This window comes from Bombyx mori, chromosome 24, assembly GCF_030269925.1.
Source record: "Bombyx mori chromosome 24, ASM3026992v2".
In the NCBI taxonomy this organism is placed as follows: domain Eukaryota; kingdom Metazoa; phylum Arthropoda; class Insecta; order Lepidoptera; family Bombycidae; genus Bombyx; species Bombyx mori.
Genome location: NC_085130.1, coordinates 12,123,610 through 12,138,763, shown reverse-complemented (window position 1 = coordinate 12,138,763; position 15,154 = coordinate 12,123,610).

Below are 15,154 nucleotides of genomic sequence, written 5' to 3'. Positions count from 1 at the left end.
GCGCAAAAGGGGCGCGCGGGGTATGTGAGACTCAACGATCTGCATGGTGTTGTGAGCAGACCGCGGGCCCAAGGATTTTAGAGCCCACCCACTAAACGACTCCTCTGCACTCTTACACCCGACGTCCGATCCCCTCCGAGGTCAGAACCCGGATGAGGTAGGGGGGCTACCGCGGTCAACACTACAACCAGACGGCGCGGCTCACCCCAAGGACGCCCAGCCGACGGAGCCTTCGAGGCGAATCGAAGGCTCTGAAACGTCGGCCGTCTCGGTACGGCAGCCCGTCGGGCCGCCCAGACGGTGCCGCTGGTGTCCCGGAATACCCCGCTGGACCAGAACCAGCCTGCCGGGTCGGGACGCGATACACCGTCGACCGGTCGCTCTATTCACTCCACGGCAGCGCGCTAGAGTGCTGGTAGCGCGCCGCGCGGCCTCACCCCCTCAGGTCGCCCCTTGACCTTCACCGGGGGGAGGCCGCCACCTACAGGGGCCGGGACGTACGGGCGTATTCCCGCCTCCGGCCCCCGGCTCGACGGCGACGGATCGGTGCGGAAAGGGAAGAGCTCTCCCTCTCTCGCTCCGCCGCCTCCTTCTGCGATATGGTGGACTCGCAGAAGTCGAGCATCGCCTTCCAGGACGCGTCGCTGCCGAGCATCGTAGCCACGACGCGCGGCAGCGAGAGGTCCTCACCTATGACCGCGACGAGGGCGGCGCGTTGCTCGTCGAATCCAGAGCAACGCGCCAATGTATGTTCCGCTGTGTCTTCCTCGTCGCGGTCCGCGCAGTGGTGGCACTGCGCCGTCGGTTCCCTTCCGGCTATCTTAAATAGGTACCGGCCAAAACACCCATGGCCGGTCAACATCTGCGTCAGCCGGAAGGTGAGGCATCCGCGGTCGCGGCCCACCCAGTCCGCGAGAACCGGACGGACCGCCTCGACGGTTCGGAGGCCGGCCGACGGGTCCGCCAAGCGGCGAGACCACGCCTCCAGCACGGACCGCCGAGAGTGGAGCCTCCGCGCTCGAACTACACCTTCGCTGGGGCGCCCTTCCCCCCTAGAGCGGAGGTCGCTACGCCACCGGTAATCGGCAGCGAGCGCCTCCGCCTCCAGGTCCCAGGGTGGCGCCCCGGCGAGCAAGCACGCCGCCTCGAAGGAGACGGTGCGGTATCCTCGGATCGCCCTGACCGCGATCGCGCGCTGCGGACGTCGCAGCGCGGCGACGTTCTGGCGGGTCAGGGCGTGGCACCATACGGGCGCGCCGTATAGTGCCATCGACCGCACCACCCCCATGTAGAGGCGGCGCGCCACCTGATCGGGACCCCCGACGTTTGGAAGGAGCCGGCTCAAAGAGCCGGCCGTTGCCATCAGCCGAGGGCCCAACTTCTCAAAGTGAGCGCGGAAGTTCCACCGACCGTCCAGTTCGAGGCCGAGGTACCGAAGACCGGTCACCCCGACCCCGACGCGGACGCCTCCGATCACGAGGTGGGCACCCACAGGCGGCGCTCGTCCCGGCCCGTGAAACATCAGGGCCTGGGTTTTGTCGAGCGCCACCTCGAGCCCCAACCGTCGGATCCTAGTGACGACGTGTGCCACGCCTGCGCACGCCAGACGGGCAGACTCCCGGTAGTCCCTCCCCGGAGCCACGACCAACGTGTCGTCGGCGTAACAGATTACGCTCAGCCCGGGGAGGGGTCCCCGAATGACGCCCCGCAGGACCCAGTCGTAGCCGATGTTCCACAGCAGGGGGCCCAGGACGGACCCCTGCGGAACACCGCGCTCGACGGGGAAGCGGTACATCGCCCCACCGTGTCCGATGCACTGGATCGACCTGCCCTCGAGATAGGAGCCGATCAGTCGGCGGAGGTATGCGGGGACGCCGTGATACTCCAGCGCCCCCGCGATCACCGACCAGGGCAGGGTGTTGAAGGCGTTCCTTACATCTAAGGATAACGCCATCGCCACCCCGCCCCGGGATACGGCTTCATCGGAGAGGGCCCGCACGCGCAGAATTGCGTCGATAGTCGAGCGGCCCTCTCTGAAGCCGTACTGCTCCGCCGAAAGATCGGGACCCGTCTCGGTCAGGTGCCGGACGATGCGGGCCGCGACGATCCTCTCGAGCATCTTGCCCGCCTCGTCCAGCAACACGATGGGGCGATAGCCCGCGGGTGAGTCCGCAGGGCGCCCGTCCTTCCGCAGAAGGACCAGTCTGCCCGTCTTCCATTTCGACGGGAACCGTCCCGACTCGAGGCACGCTTCGAAAAGCCCCCCGAGCCGGTCCCCTAGGGCCTCGAAGGCCAAGCTCCAGACCCGGCCGTGAACACCGTCAGGGCCGGGGGCCGCGTCCTTCGCTCTCATTCTGGACACGGCCGCATGGATCTCCGCCCCCGTGATAGGGGGAGGGGGCTCCTCGGCAGCGGGAACGCTGGGGCGACGCGGAGGCGTGCCCCACGTGGCGTCCATCTGGGGGGGCTCAAAGTCCCCCCCCTCTGCCGGCGGGAAAAGCGCGGAAACTATTTCCCGCAGCTGCCGAGGCTGGAGCCGCTCGGTCACCGGGAGCGCCCACGGCTGCAGTTTCCTGCGAACCATCTTGTATGGGCGCCCCCAGGGATCTTCGTCGAGCGACTCCAGGAGAGTCTTCATGCTCTGCTTCTTGGCCTCGCCGATGGCCAGCTGCAGCGCCGTCTGCTTTTGACGACAGTCAGCGTGCAGCCGGGCCGCCGTCTCCGCGAACGTAGCGTCGCGACGACGGCGGCGGCGGTGGCGTGCGCTCCGGCGGCGCGCCCTCACGCACTCCTCGCGGAGTCTTGCGATCTCGGGCGACCACCAGAACGCACCCCCACGTGGTGCTCGGGGGCCGACCCGGGGCATGGCGGCATCACAAATGTTTGCCATGGTGCCCCGGAACCAGTCGACCTCCGCATCCACGTCCGCGAGCCGCGCGGGTTTTGGCGCCCACGCAGCAACAGCGGCCGCCTCCATCAGCAACTCCTTGTTCATTCGTTTCAAGGCCCACCTGGGGAACGAACGGGGCGCACCTTGCGGGAGCTCCTCCTCACCGCGGGCGCCCGCGGCTGACGACGACGACAAGGAGGAGGCGGAGAGCTCGAATCGGACGTATCTGTGGTCCGAGAGCGTCTCTGCCCCCTCGAGTACGCGCCAGCCGCGGGCGCGGCGCACGGCGGACGGGGACGCGAACGTCACGTCCACGTGAGATTGCCCGTTCCACCGCACGCAAGTCGCGACCGTGCCTCTGTTTAGGAGACAGAGGCCGGTCGCGATCGCCCACTCCGAAAGGGCCTCGCCTCTCGCATCCGTGCGGGGGGAACCCCAAGCCGTGCACTTGGCATTGAAGTCCCCCGCGACGATGACAGGGCGGGACCCGAGGCGGTGCAAAAGCGCCTCGAGCCCGCCCAGAAACCGCTCGAACTCGGCGAGGCTCCTGTTCGGAGAAAAGTACGCCCCGATCACGACGGTCCCGTCGATCCTAGCCGCGACGTACCCGGGTCCCCTGGCCACCATATCCAAGGGGGGTAACGCCGCGGACTGTCTCAACACAATGGCCACGGAGCCGACGACGTCCCCTATCCAGCAGTCCTGGTCGGTGGGGACGAAGTACGGCTCCGCGGCGACAGCGACGTCGATTGACCACTCCGCCATGGTGTGGACGAGGAGATCCTGTGCCCTGGCGGAGTGGTTCAAATTGCACTGGAGGAAGCGGTGGACGCAACCCATTACGGGGCTACGTCCATCGCTCCCTCGTCTGTCCCGCCCTGCGGCTCGTCTGGTGCCGCAGCGGGAACTGACTCACCGGCTGCCCTTGTTGCAGCCGGCTTCTTTTTCTTTCCGCCCCTCCTCGTTTTGGTTGAGGAGGGGGCGGATTTGCACGCCGGGCCCCCGGCCCGGTGGTCGGCCTTCCTTTTGGCCGCGTCGCACAAGACGCAGTGCGGCGCGGCTGTCGTGCAGGATGCAGCCTTGTGCCCCGGCTGGCCGCAGCGGAAACACAAGCCGCTGCGGTCCACGGTCGAGGGGCACTTGGCGAGACCGTGGCCGGTGCCGAAGCACCGAAGACAGCGCCACGGCCTGGCATCCTGCAGCTGCACGTGGGCCACTACCCAGCCCACGCGCAGCCTTCCTGGGCTGTCGGAAGGCCGCCCCTGTGGAGGGGTGGCCAGGAGGTTCGCCGTTGCGATGGGGCAACGCGCCCACGCCGTCCGGGTACCGGAGTAGGTTGCCCGGAGCTCCCCGACTTTGACGTCGGCGAGGGCGCAGTTGCCCTGCGACGCGATGGCCGCGGCGACCTCCTCCTTCGTGGCGCACTCGTCGAGGCCCGTAATCTTCACCTCCGCCATTTTTACGGGCCGCGCGATGCGCACCACCTCGGGGTCCGGCAAGATTTCCCGCAGACGGACCGCCAGTTTTTCTGCCGCGGCGCTGGAATTCGCGCCGGGGCATTCTACCAGGCGGGCCCCGTTGGCCGTCTGCCGGACCCTCAGGCCACCCTCCACGCCGAGGGCGTCCACATTTACGCCGCCGCGCGCCTGGGTCATCACCTCGTGGTAGGTGATGCCCTTTTCTTTGCCGGCCGGCAGCAGCTCCACTACCACTGCAGCCGACCGCGGGGCGCGCGGCCTCCTTCTTCCAGTTCGGCCCCTCGGCTCCGCTCGACCCTCTTGGCGGGGAGCGGCGGCCGCAGGGGCGGGCTTGGGGCGCGGCGCAGGAGGCGCCGCCACCTTTTTGGGCCCGCGCCGCACCACCGTCGTCCAGGCCTCGTTCATGTTTACCGGGGCCGGGGGCAGTGGGCGGGGCTGGGGGGTCGGTGCCGGTTTGGCGGCGTTGACGCCCCCCTTCTTCTTGGTCCGGCTCCTGCCGGGCCCCGCCTTCGCAGGCTGGGACGGGGCAGGAGCGGACACCGGTTTAGATGCGGGGGCCGTGGGTTTAGGTGCAGCCGCAGCGGGAGCTCGCGCGGGTGTAATCTTCTTCCCGCTGTATGTTTTTGCAGCGGGCTGCACACTCCTGCGGGGTGCCGGCACAGGTGCGCTTCCCTTAGCCTCGTGAGCGAGGGGCGGTCTCGCGCGCTCCACCTTGGAGCTGCGCGCCTCCTGTATGAGGAGCTGCCGCCTCAACTGCTCGACCTCACTGAGGCCTTCCGCTTCTAGCGGAGGAGGGACAAGGGCAGAGCTGCGTTGCCGCTCGATGAGGTCGGCAACCATGGTCCTCAACTCGGCCATGTCCACGCGCAGCTGCCCATTCTCCGTTCGAAGTTTGTCATTTTCGTTCGATACCTGGTCGAAGCGGGCGTGCATCAGGTCCAACTCCTGTCGCACGGCCGCCGTCTCCGTCGTCGTAGTGCGGTTCACCACCTCTCTTCGTCGCTCCTCTAGGGTGGCAGATGCAGATTTAAGGGCCCGCAAATAGTCGCCCTTCAGACCAGCGCTGGATTTTGTGGCGATCGCCGTCATAAGCTTTCCGACCACCTCAAAGGCTCTGAGGTGGTCAGAGGGACCTACCTCTAGTAGGGAGCGCTCTAGGCGCTCAACCTCTCCAATTGATTTTTCCTGGGCCTCACGGCGGGCGGCCCTGGTCTGCACCGAGGGGGCAGCAGCCAGTCCGCCGGAAGATATCATGTTACAATCGGTGGCGGGCGACGCTGCAGCAGTCGCCGGCCCCTCCGCCAACGCCATATATTTGGCGCTAGCGGGCTCACCGTCTGACGAATCTGACGGAGCGGAGGACGCCGGCCGTCGAGCCGACTTCCGCTTCCGCCGCGTTCGCTGTCGAGTGCTGTCTACGAACAGCGCTGGCGTCTCCCGCCCACTAGACGCGTCGCCCCTCGCGGAGCTCCGCGCCGAGTGCAACGAGATCAAACTCTCGCAGCGCTCGAGTAGCACGGTTGGGACTCTGTCCCTTACGCGACCCGTGCTGTCGCCCCCTTCCTCGTGGCAGTGTGTGCCCCCCCCAGAAACGGTGGGGCAGCGTGCGGCCGATCGCTCGACCGCACGGAGGGATTCTCCCCCCGCGGAGCGGGAGGTACCCTCCTGGGGATTACAATATGCCTGGAAACAAGAACACATTTTTAAACTACAGTAAAGATGCTATGAAAGCTGCAGTTAAAGATGTTCGCCAGCACAAAATATCTATCCGAGCCGCTGCAAAGAAATTTGCAGTCCCCAGAACGACATTGAAATATAAATTACAGGGTAAATCACTAGGATAGGAAAATGGGCCCTCCTTCCATTCTAACAAGTAAAGAGGAGACTGAAATAAGCAAATGGGTGGAGAACATGGCACAAGCTGGTTTTCCAGTCACTGTTGAGCAGCTGTGCATCAGTGTGGGAAAGTACATAAAAGAGATGAGACGTGATACCCCGTTCAAAGATGGAAGACCGGGCAGAAAGTGGGTTATAGATTTTCTCCGGAGAAAACATACTGAATTGGTTTTCAGAAGTGGAGTCTTACATTGAAAAATCTCGGATATTCAAGTGTGATGAGTCTGCTTTTTTTTTAAATCCAAAAGGCCCCATAGCTCTTGCTAAAAAGGGAGATAAAACGGTTTATCAAAAAGTGGATGTTGATGAGAAGGAGTGCGTTACAGTTTTGGTAACTGGTAGCGCGAATGATGTAGTAGCTCCTACAACTTGTGTTTACAAATATAAACGTATCCCTCAGGAGATTGCTGACAAATTTCCTAAAGAGTGAGGGCTAGGAAAAACGGATTCAGGGTGGATGACATGTGAGGCATTTTATGAATTTATTGCCGACTAGCGGCCCGCTCCGGCTCCGCTCGGAACCTTAACAAAAATTTCAACGATATTTGACGTTATTTATTTTTTAAAATAAAAGAACACTTATTGCGGCATAACTATAATATTTAGACATATGCTGTCGCGACATTTTTTGTAAATAATAATATGTTCTACAAAGTCGTAGTACATTATTTTATTCTATCATCAATAGTTTTCGCAGGGCACGCGATGTAAAGAATATTTTAGGTAATTTTATTACACCTTGGGTTACATTATTGGGGTTTTAGTAAGGATCCCTAATTTTTTCAAAAAAGATTTTAGCCTTAGTCACTCGGGAATAGTGTAGCTTCCAAATAGTGAAAGAATTTTTCAAATCGGTTCAGTAGTTTCGGAGCCTATTCAATACAAACAAACAAACAAATCTGTCCTCTTTATAATATTTATTGCCGATATTTTCCATCCCTGGTTAATAAAAAACCAAATAACCATTCCAGTCGTTATTTTCGTAGATGGCCATGCGTCCCATTTATGTTTACAAACAAGCCAATTTTACGAAAAAAATGGGATAATTTTGGTAGCTTTGTTACCGAACTCCACCCACATTTTACAGCCTATGGATGTTGCAGTGTTCAGAAGCCTCAAAGAAGCACGGAGGAAAAAAGTCCATTAATGGAGAATGGACAAAGTTGTACAAGAAGATTCTCATATCCTTAAAATAAAAAAAAATCGCAAAATTACTGCAAGAAGTGATACTACAAAATATTACAGAATGTATGTTGTTCAATGAATTTAAAAAATGTGGATTGTCTCCGTGGAATCCGCAAGCAGTTGTGATACCAGGGCAAGGATCATCCAAAGAACAAGATGAACGTAACTCAACCGAGCAGAAAACACAATACTTAAAGCGAGGTTTCACCTGATGACGGGACCGTTCTCCATCCTGTAACTTTTGGCAATTTTTTAAAGCAGAACAAATTTGATAATATTATTCCCGGTAGTGTAAAGCGTATAGGAAGAAATAGGTGCGTAGTTGGCTTTTCCGATTATAAAGACTCCAATAATTTTCTTAACTGCGATCTTTTGAAAACGAAAAAGTTAAAAGCCTTCATTCCAACTTTCAACGTAACAAGAATGGGGCTATTTCGCGGGGTCCCTGTATTCTTATATTCCTATAGTGATTTTGTTAATAAACAAACAAAACTTAGAAGTATAATTAATTTTGGTCAATGTGTCATTTCATTTCATGTCATTGACGAACTCCAACATGAACGTCGTGGAGAAATTGGAAGACGCGAGGAACTACTGTCTGGAAATTCGCTTTATGAATGTCATTAATGCATGACGGACACTTTGGGACACGGTGGAATGCGGTACTGGTGAGGGCGATGCACGTGGTTAACGCGCGCTCGCACGCAATTGTCTATCAATGAAAAGTAACCTATACCAGTATGTGAGGTCGGCCAAAACTGCACAAGAGGCGTGGAAGAGCCTGACTAACGTCTTCGAAAGTTCCGGTCTCGGAAGGAAGGTGCTACTTTTAAGGCAGCTGCACAGGGTTGAGTATAGCATGTTTAACTCTATTTCTGATTACATAGAAACAGTAATGACTGTAGTACAGCAGCTAGCGGACATAGGCAGGGTGATAAAGATGAGTAATTTTTTACGAAACCTGTTGCAGCAACAGGTTGCTTTGAAAATAAAAATGTAACCTGTTACGAGAAATCGCGCATTAGGTTGTTTACGAAAACGAACGAAAGCCAATAATGAAAAAGAACGTAATGCGAAACGCGTTGCTCACGCAATGACATCTATCTGACGAATACTGTTGCCGAGCGTTGCCGTTGCCGCGCCGTTGCGCCCGTCGCTCTGTTGCGAGCTGGCGTCTCAAATATTAAGTGTATAATCTATGCTCGCGACTGCTGCTAAGCGTTGTTAAAATTAATGCAGCTTGGCGGTACGTACTATTTTATTCACGCAGTTGTTTACAACTTTACTTTATAAAAAGTGCATTGATATAAGTTTGTTGCTATTGTTTTATGTTTCATTTGGTTGTTTTTGTGTGTCCGGTTTGTTGTGTATAACTTGCATGATTAGCTAATTTTGGGGCTTTGTTTATATTGAAAACTGTAAAATGTCTCCAAAATCCAGTGATATTTGGAAACATTTTAACACTGAAGACGATGTGACAAAAGTTGCAACTTGCAATTTATGTCACAGTAAAATTTCGTTTAAATCCACAGTTTCAAATTTAAGACTACACTTAAATTCACGCTTTAAGCCTATCTAATATCGCTTCACGTGCAACACTTGACCAACATATTACACAATGTCAGCAAGGAAGCAACGACAATGCGATACTTTCAGCAAATGCATCAGCTTCAGCTTCTATTATTACATCTACCGCGACAACTTCTGAAGTTTTTAGCTCTGCTTCTATAGCTCAAAAAAGACAAAGAACAATGGCGTCTTAGATTCCAAAAAAAAAATAGGTTTACATGAAAGTAAACAGATAAATGTAACAACGTTACATGTCTTCTTTTGGGATTATCGGCCATTTAGTATAGTAGAGGATAAAGGATTTTTAAAATATACCAACGCTTTAAACCCTTCTTATAAACCACCTAGCCGAAAAACCATATCAGCCAGTTTGATACCATCTGCTTACTCTACCTGCAAGGAGAAGTTAATGGAAGAAGTGCAGCGAGAAGCTTTAAGTGTATGCCTCACAACCGATACATGGACATCATGTATAAATGATGCTTATATAGCAATAACCATACACTACACTACATCGGATTTAGAATTTAAATCCGTACTTTTAGATTGTGCTCACTATAGCGTAAGGCATACAGGGGAATTACTGGCTCTGTATTTGAAAAATATGGTTGAAACCTGGGGTTTGACAGGAAAAGTTATGTAAGCAATAACTAATAATGCAAATAATATAGTAAATGCAATAAATTTAATAGGATGGAAGCATTTTGGGTGCTATGCCCATACCTTGAATTTAGTTGTTGAGGACGCATTAACAGTTGTCAAGGATATATTAGAAAAAGTAAAAAATATAGTAGCTTATTTTAAGGGGAGTTCAACGGCCACTGATAAATTGAGAAAATATCAAGTGCAGCAAAGCGGTAGCATTCCCAAGAAGCTCAAGCAATCTGTACCTACTCGTTGGAATTCGACATTTTTTATGTTACAGCGCTTTGTGGAGTTAGAAGAAGCAGTGCGGGCTACTTTGGCCCTGGTACAAAGAGATATAGATGAAGCCCTATCTGAACTTGCCTCCATATTACAGCCATTTGAGTAAGCAACGGCCAAAATGAGTGGAGAAAGGTACACTACCGCCAGCATGGCAATAGTTGTGACTCGTGGGTTACATAGTGTGTGTGACAATTTACTCAAAAATCAATACAAGCCTGTCGTTAGCGATGTACTTCTGAAGCTAAAGGAGGGACTGTCAAGGAGATTTAACAACATAGAATATCATAAAGAGCTGGCCATGTGCAGACTACTAGATCCGCGATTCAAAATGAATGGCTTTGCTAATAAATCTGCGGCTGACATATGCAAAACAAGAGCAATTGATATGGCTACTACTATGACTGCTAACTCCATTGTTACATATCATCCCACCACTTCCAACGAGCCACCGCAACCTAGCAGTTCAAAAAATATATCAATTTGGGACGACTTTGATCGTGAAGTTGAGGGTTTAGTACCAACAAGCTCGCCTAGGGCAAAGGCGATCATAGAAATGGGGGCCTACCTAGATGACGCATTATTGACCCGAAACGCCACAATCACACCTCTTGAATGGTGGAAATATAACCACCATCTTTATCCAACTATATACCTAGTCAGGTCATAAGTATTGTCACACAGTAAAAACTTTTCTTTTAGAATGCTGGCCACAAAAAAGTTTATTGAATTCGAATTTCGAATTGTTCATGAAAATAAAAATGTATACTTTTAGAATTTTACTCATTTTTAAATATGGAGTGGACGCTAAGAAGACCGTGTTGCAGTTATTGCGTTGCATCGTTGCGGTTACGCGCCAATTCAAATTTTTAACATACTGAAAAATTTGAATATAACCAAAAGATTCGTTTATCGGATCGGATTGGATAAAGGTCGTTCTATAGAGTTCATTACTATGGTTGAGAAGCAGATTGGTTTTCCTGTCAAATGTCTATGTTCAGATAAGGGTGGGGAGTACACCCATAAGCAACTTTCTCGGTTTCTAGAAAGTAAAGGTATTTTGCATCAGACCACTGTTCCATATTGCCCACAGCAAAAACAGGTCCCCTACAGCCACGCTAGGTGGCAGAATTCTAGAGGAGGTGTGGACCAAGTCGAAGGTGGATCTTAGGCGAAGCAGTGCGAATGGCATGAGTCTGAATATCATTAAGTGCTATGTAATTCGTTTTACTAGAAAAAGATGTTCAATTTCCCAAACATATCATATTAATGGTGCACCACTATCTGAGGAAGACTCTATTAGGGATCTGGGTGAGACCATTGATAGTAAGCTGCAATTCAGCACACATATTGAGAATATCACAAGAAAGAGCTTTAAAACATTGGGATTTATATTTCGCAATTGCAAAGAATTCAAAAAACCAAACACTAAGATCTCAGTTTATAATGCTCTCGTACGCAGTATCTTAGAATATTGCTGCATTGCGTGGAATCCTTATTATGAGATATACAAGAAACGATTGGAAAGTGTCCAGAAACGGTTTCTATGGAACTTGTCTTACAACTACAATCTGGGTAGGAAGTTACCCAGCTATAAATATAGACTTCGCCACTTAATGTAGACTCTCTTATTAACCGAAGGAAACTAATGGGGGGTGTATTTCTATACAAATTAATCAATGGAAATTTTACTTACTCTTTTCATTAGAACTCTAGTCTCATGCCAGTCGGGCACCCAATATTAAACTGGCAGCCCCAGTGCGTACCCTCTAAGTAATATTTCGGAGGGAGCCTACGTAATAATGACACGTACTCGTCGTCAGTCACGGCGTCAATCTGATTTCCAAGATGTTAAAGAGAAAACGGGTTCAACCGCGGGACCGATGCCAACATTTGCCGCCAACAACATGGCGTCCATCATGGCGGCATTGCAAGAAAGGCAAATGGCAGCATTCGAACGCCTATTCGACCGAGTTTTTGAGAATAAAACTCAATTCCAATCATGGGCAACACCGACGTCGGAGCCGACATCGCCGACTTCCTCGACGCTCGCTCACCATTCCGGGAACTTCGCGTCATGCACGGCGCGGTTCAGCGGAGCGCCCGGCGACACACTCGACGGTTTCCTTGACGCGGTTGAATCATACCAAGATTGTGCTGACGTAGGACACGCCATCGCGTTACGAGGACTTTCAATGCTACTAACCGGAGATGTAGCCGTGTGGTGGCAGAGCGTTAAAGCTAGCATCACTTCCTGGGATGACGCTTTATCATCGTTACGAAGCGCCTTCGGTGATTGCAGACCGCCCCATAGAGTCCACTTAGAGCTCTTCAAAATGTTGCAAGGACAAAGAGAGAAGACGGAGATCTTTGTTGCCAGAGGACGAGCCCTACTTGCTCGACTCCCGCCTGGTGACCTTAGTGAGAAAGTTCAAATTGATATGCTTACTGACTGTTGATGCACGGACATCAAAGATCGCTCGGCGCGGGCGCCGGGAGGAGGACAGCGGCGCGGGGTAGCGGGTTTACACCGGCTTCGTCACTTCGGCCCGGGACACCAGGCTAAGTGGCCCCTTGCTGTGTTGTGCTGTGCAGTCAGTGTGTGCCCAAAGTGCGAGTGTTTTATCTAGCGGTGCTGCTTCGGGTTGGAGACATTCCGAGCAGCGTAACGCAGGACCCGGGAACAGGTGAGTTGATTGACACTTTTATTCTTAACATTGGTTAATAGCGGGTAGGTGTCGATCAGCCTGTGAAAGCTGCGTAACCATTTTATTTTTTAATAAAATTGGTGTACGTGAGCGCCATTGAGTCTGGCCGCCCGTGTCTGTTCCCAGTCCTCCCCTACCCTTCGGGGTTAGGAGGGGCTGTTACCAACACCCGAAGGCCAATCTTATTCACAGGTCTGCGGCGTAGGCGCCCTTACAGGTAGGTTTACGGCCTGGCCACGGGAATCGGCGGTGCGAACAGCGAAGCGGTGGACGAGGCGACCATTCGCGCAGCACCGTTTGCAGGCCACGGGTACTCACGTTCGCCGCCGCGACTAGTAAGGAAGTCCGACAGCGAAATGTCTATATCGAAATTATCTCGATATTGCTTACAAATTAATAGTTTTTTGGTTCAGGATCTATTATTAGGAAAATATTGTGAAGTACATGATTTGAATAAGAATCGGAGTATACCTATAGATGGAGAATTCCACAAGAAGTACGAGAAATACTTTGGGTGGCTAGACTTCCAAATAGCTGGTCTAGCTAGTATTTCAGCTATTTTTTATTTATTGCTTAGATGGGTGGACGAGCTCACAGCCCACCTTGTGTTAAGTGGTTACTGGAGCCCATAGACATCCACAACGTAAATGCGCCACCCACCTTGAGATATAAGTTCTAAGGTCTCAAGTATAGTTATAATAGCTGCCTCACCCTTCAAACCGAAACGCATTACTACTTCACGGCAGAAATAGGCAGGGTGGTAGTACCCACCCGTGTGGACTCACAAGAGGTCCTACCACCAGTAATTACGCAAATTATAATTTTGAGGATTTCATTTTTATTACCTACACGATGTTATTCCTTCACCGTGGAAATCAATCGTGAACATTTGTTGAGTACGTATTTCATTACAAAAATTGGTACCCGCCTGATATTCGAACACCGGTGCATCGCTCAACACGATTGCACCGGACGTCCGTTAGGCCACGACGACTTTAAAAATATAAAATAAAAAATAAATAAAAAATATAAAAATTTCGGCGTTAATTTTTCGCGGCGAAAACAACTAAACTCATTTAATCACTGTACTATTCGCCGCGACTACCGCTCGACTCCGTGGCTCGCGCCGTCCGTATTCATGCATTTGTTTTGCTCGCCCGCCGCATCGCGCGATTCGCTCGGTACATTTCGCCGGTCGCTTCGCCGGTCGCCGGTGCGCGTGGCTTGTTAGGTACATTTCTATGCACTTATTTTAGTCGCTAGACGCTTCGCCGTTCGCACCGCGCGAATATTCGTATCGGCGAATGTCCCGTGGCCAGGCTGTTAGTTTCTAGTTCTAGTTTCGTTCATTGTTTTATTCGTTATTAGTAAATTTAATTTCATTCTTAATAAATAGTTGTATATTGGTCGTTTAATTTAGTTTTAGCTTCATTTATACGTAGTTAATTACATAATAGATTAGTTTGCTTTTTATATAATAGATAAAATTTCAATTAGCTTTTTAACTTTTTTTCATTCTACCCACATTTGCTGTTTTTTTTTTTGTAATTATCAATAGTTGTAATTTGACCACAAGTTCAGTACATCTTGGTAGACTGACCATCTATCATAAGTGGTCCCTGTTGTCTTCCCCCGTTTACAGAAACACTGGCGTTTGCATACTGCGGGTTCCAGTCCAGTTGTTCGGTGAGTAGTTGTTGTATAGTTGATTAATATTACCTCAATAGTTTTACATAGTTATTTAGAAGTTTAGATTTATTAACAGTTGGTGGAGTTCAGTGTCGGTTGGGGAGACTTGAGTGGTGGGATCCCGAAGTCTGTGGACCCCTGGGCGGTGGACCTCTCGGCTTACTGATCTCAAAATTTTTTTGACATCTTTGAATCGGGGGCCCCCTGCCTAGAGGGCCATCGGGCTGAGGTATCGGACCCCGGGTCCCCTTCCGTGCTTTTGTCCGTACTGCCACTTTTACTGTTCATAATTTATTCAAGTTGGTTCATTGACATATTTGAATTAATTTTTAATTTAATATTTTTATTCTCCCTTCTTTTTAATTTATAATTATAAATTACTACATTGATTATTATAGTGTTCATAGGTTATGGTTACTCCTTATAGTTAGTTACTTATTAATTACAAATTAGATAGATACAGACATAGTTATCAGATAATAGTGTGTAGCGCGTGTGGGAGCCTGCAGCGGCAGACGTTATTGTGTAATAGTATATTTTTAGCATTCTTCTTTTTCATTTACCTTTTATATTATTCTAATTTTTATTTACCTTCATTTCATTAAATTATTGTTGACTTTAATTGACTTTAATTAATCTTAAATTTATAATCCGAGATTGAGTTAGAATAGTTGCTTTGTTTATTTGTTATAATTGAAATCAGTCATAGTTACATTTACTAATTAGTCGTTCTGTTTATTTTATTTTATTACATTGGGTGGGAGGCGATAGGGCCTCTGACATTTGACATAGGTCATTATAAATTAGAGTCGCTG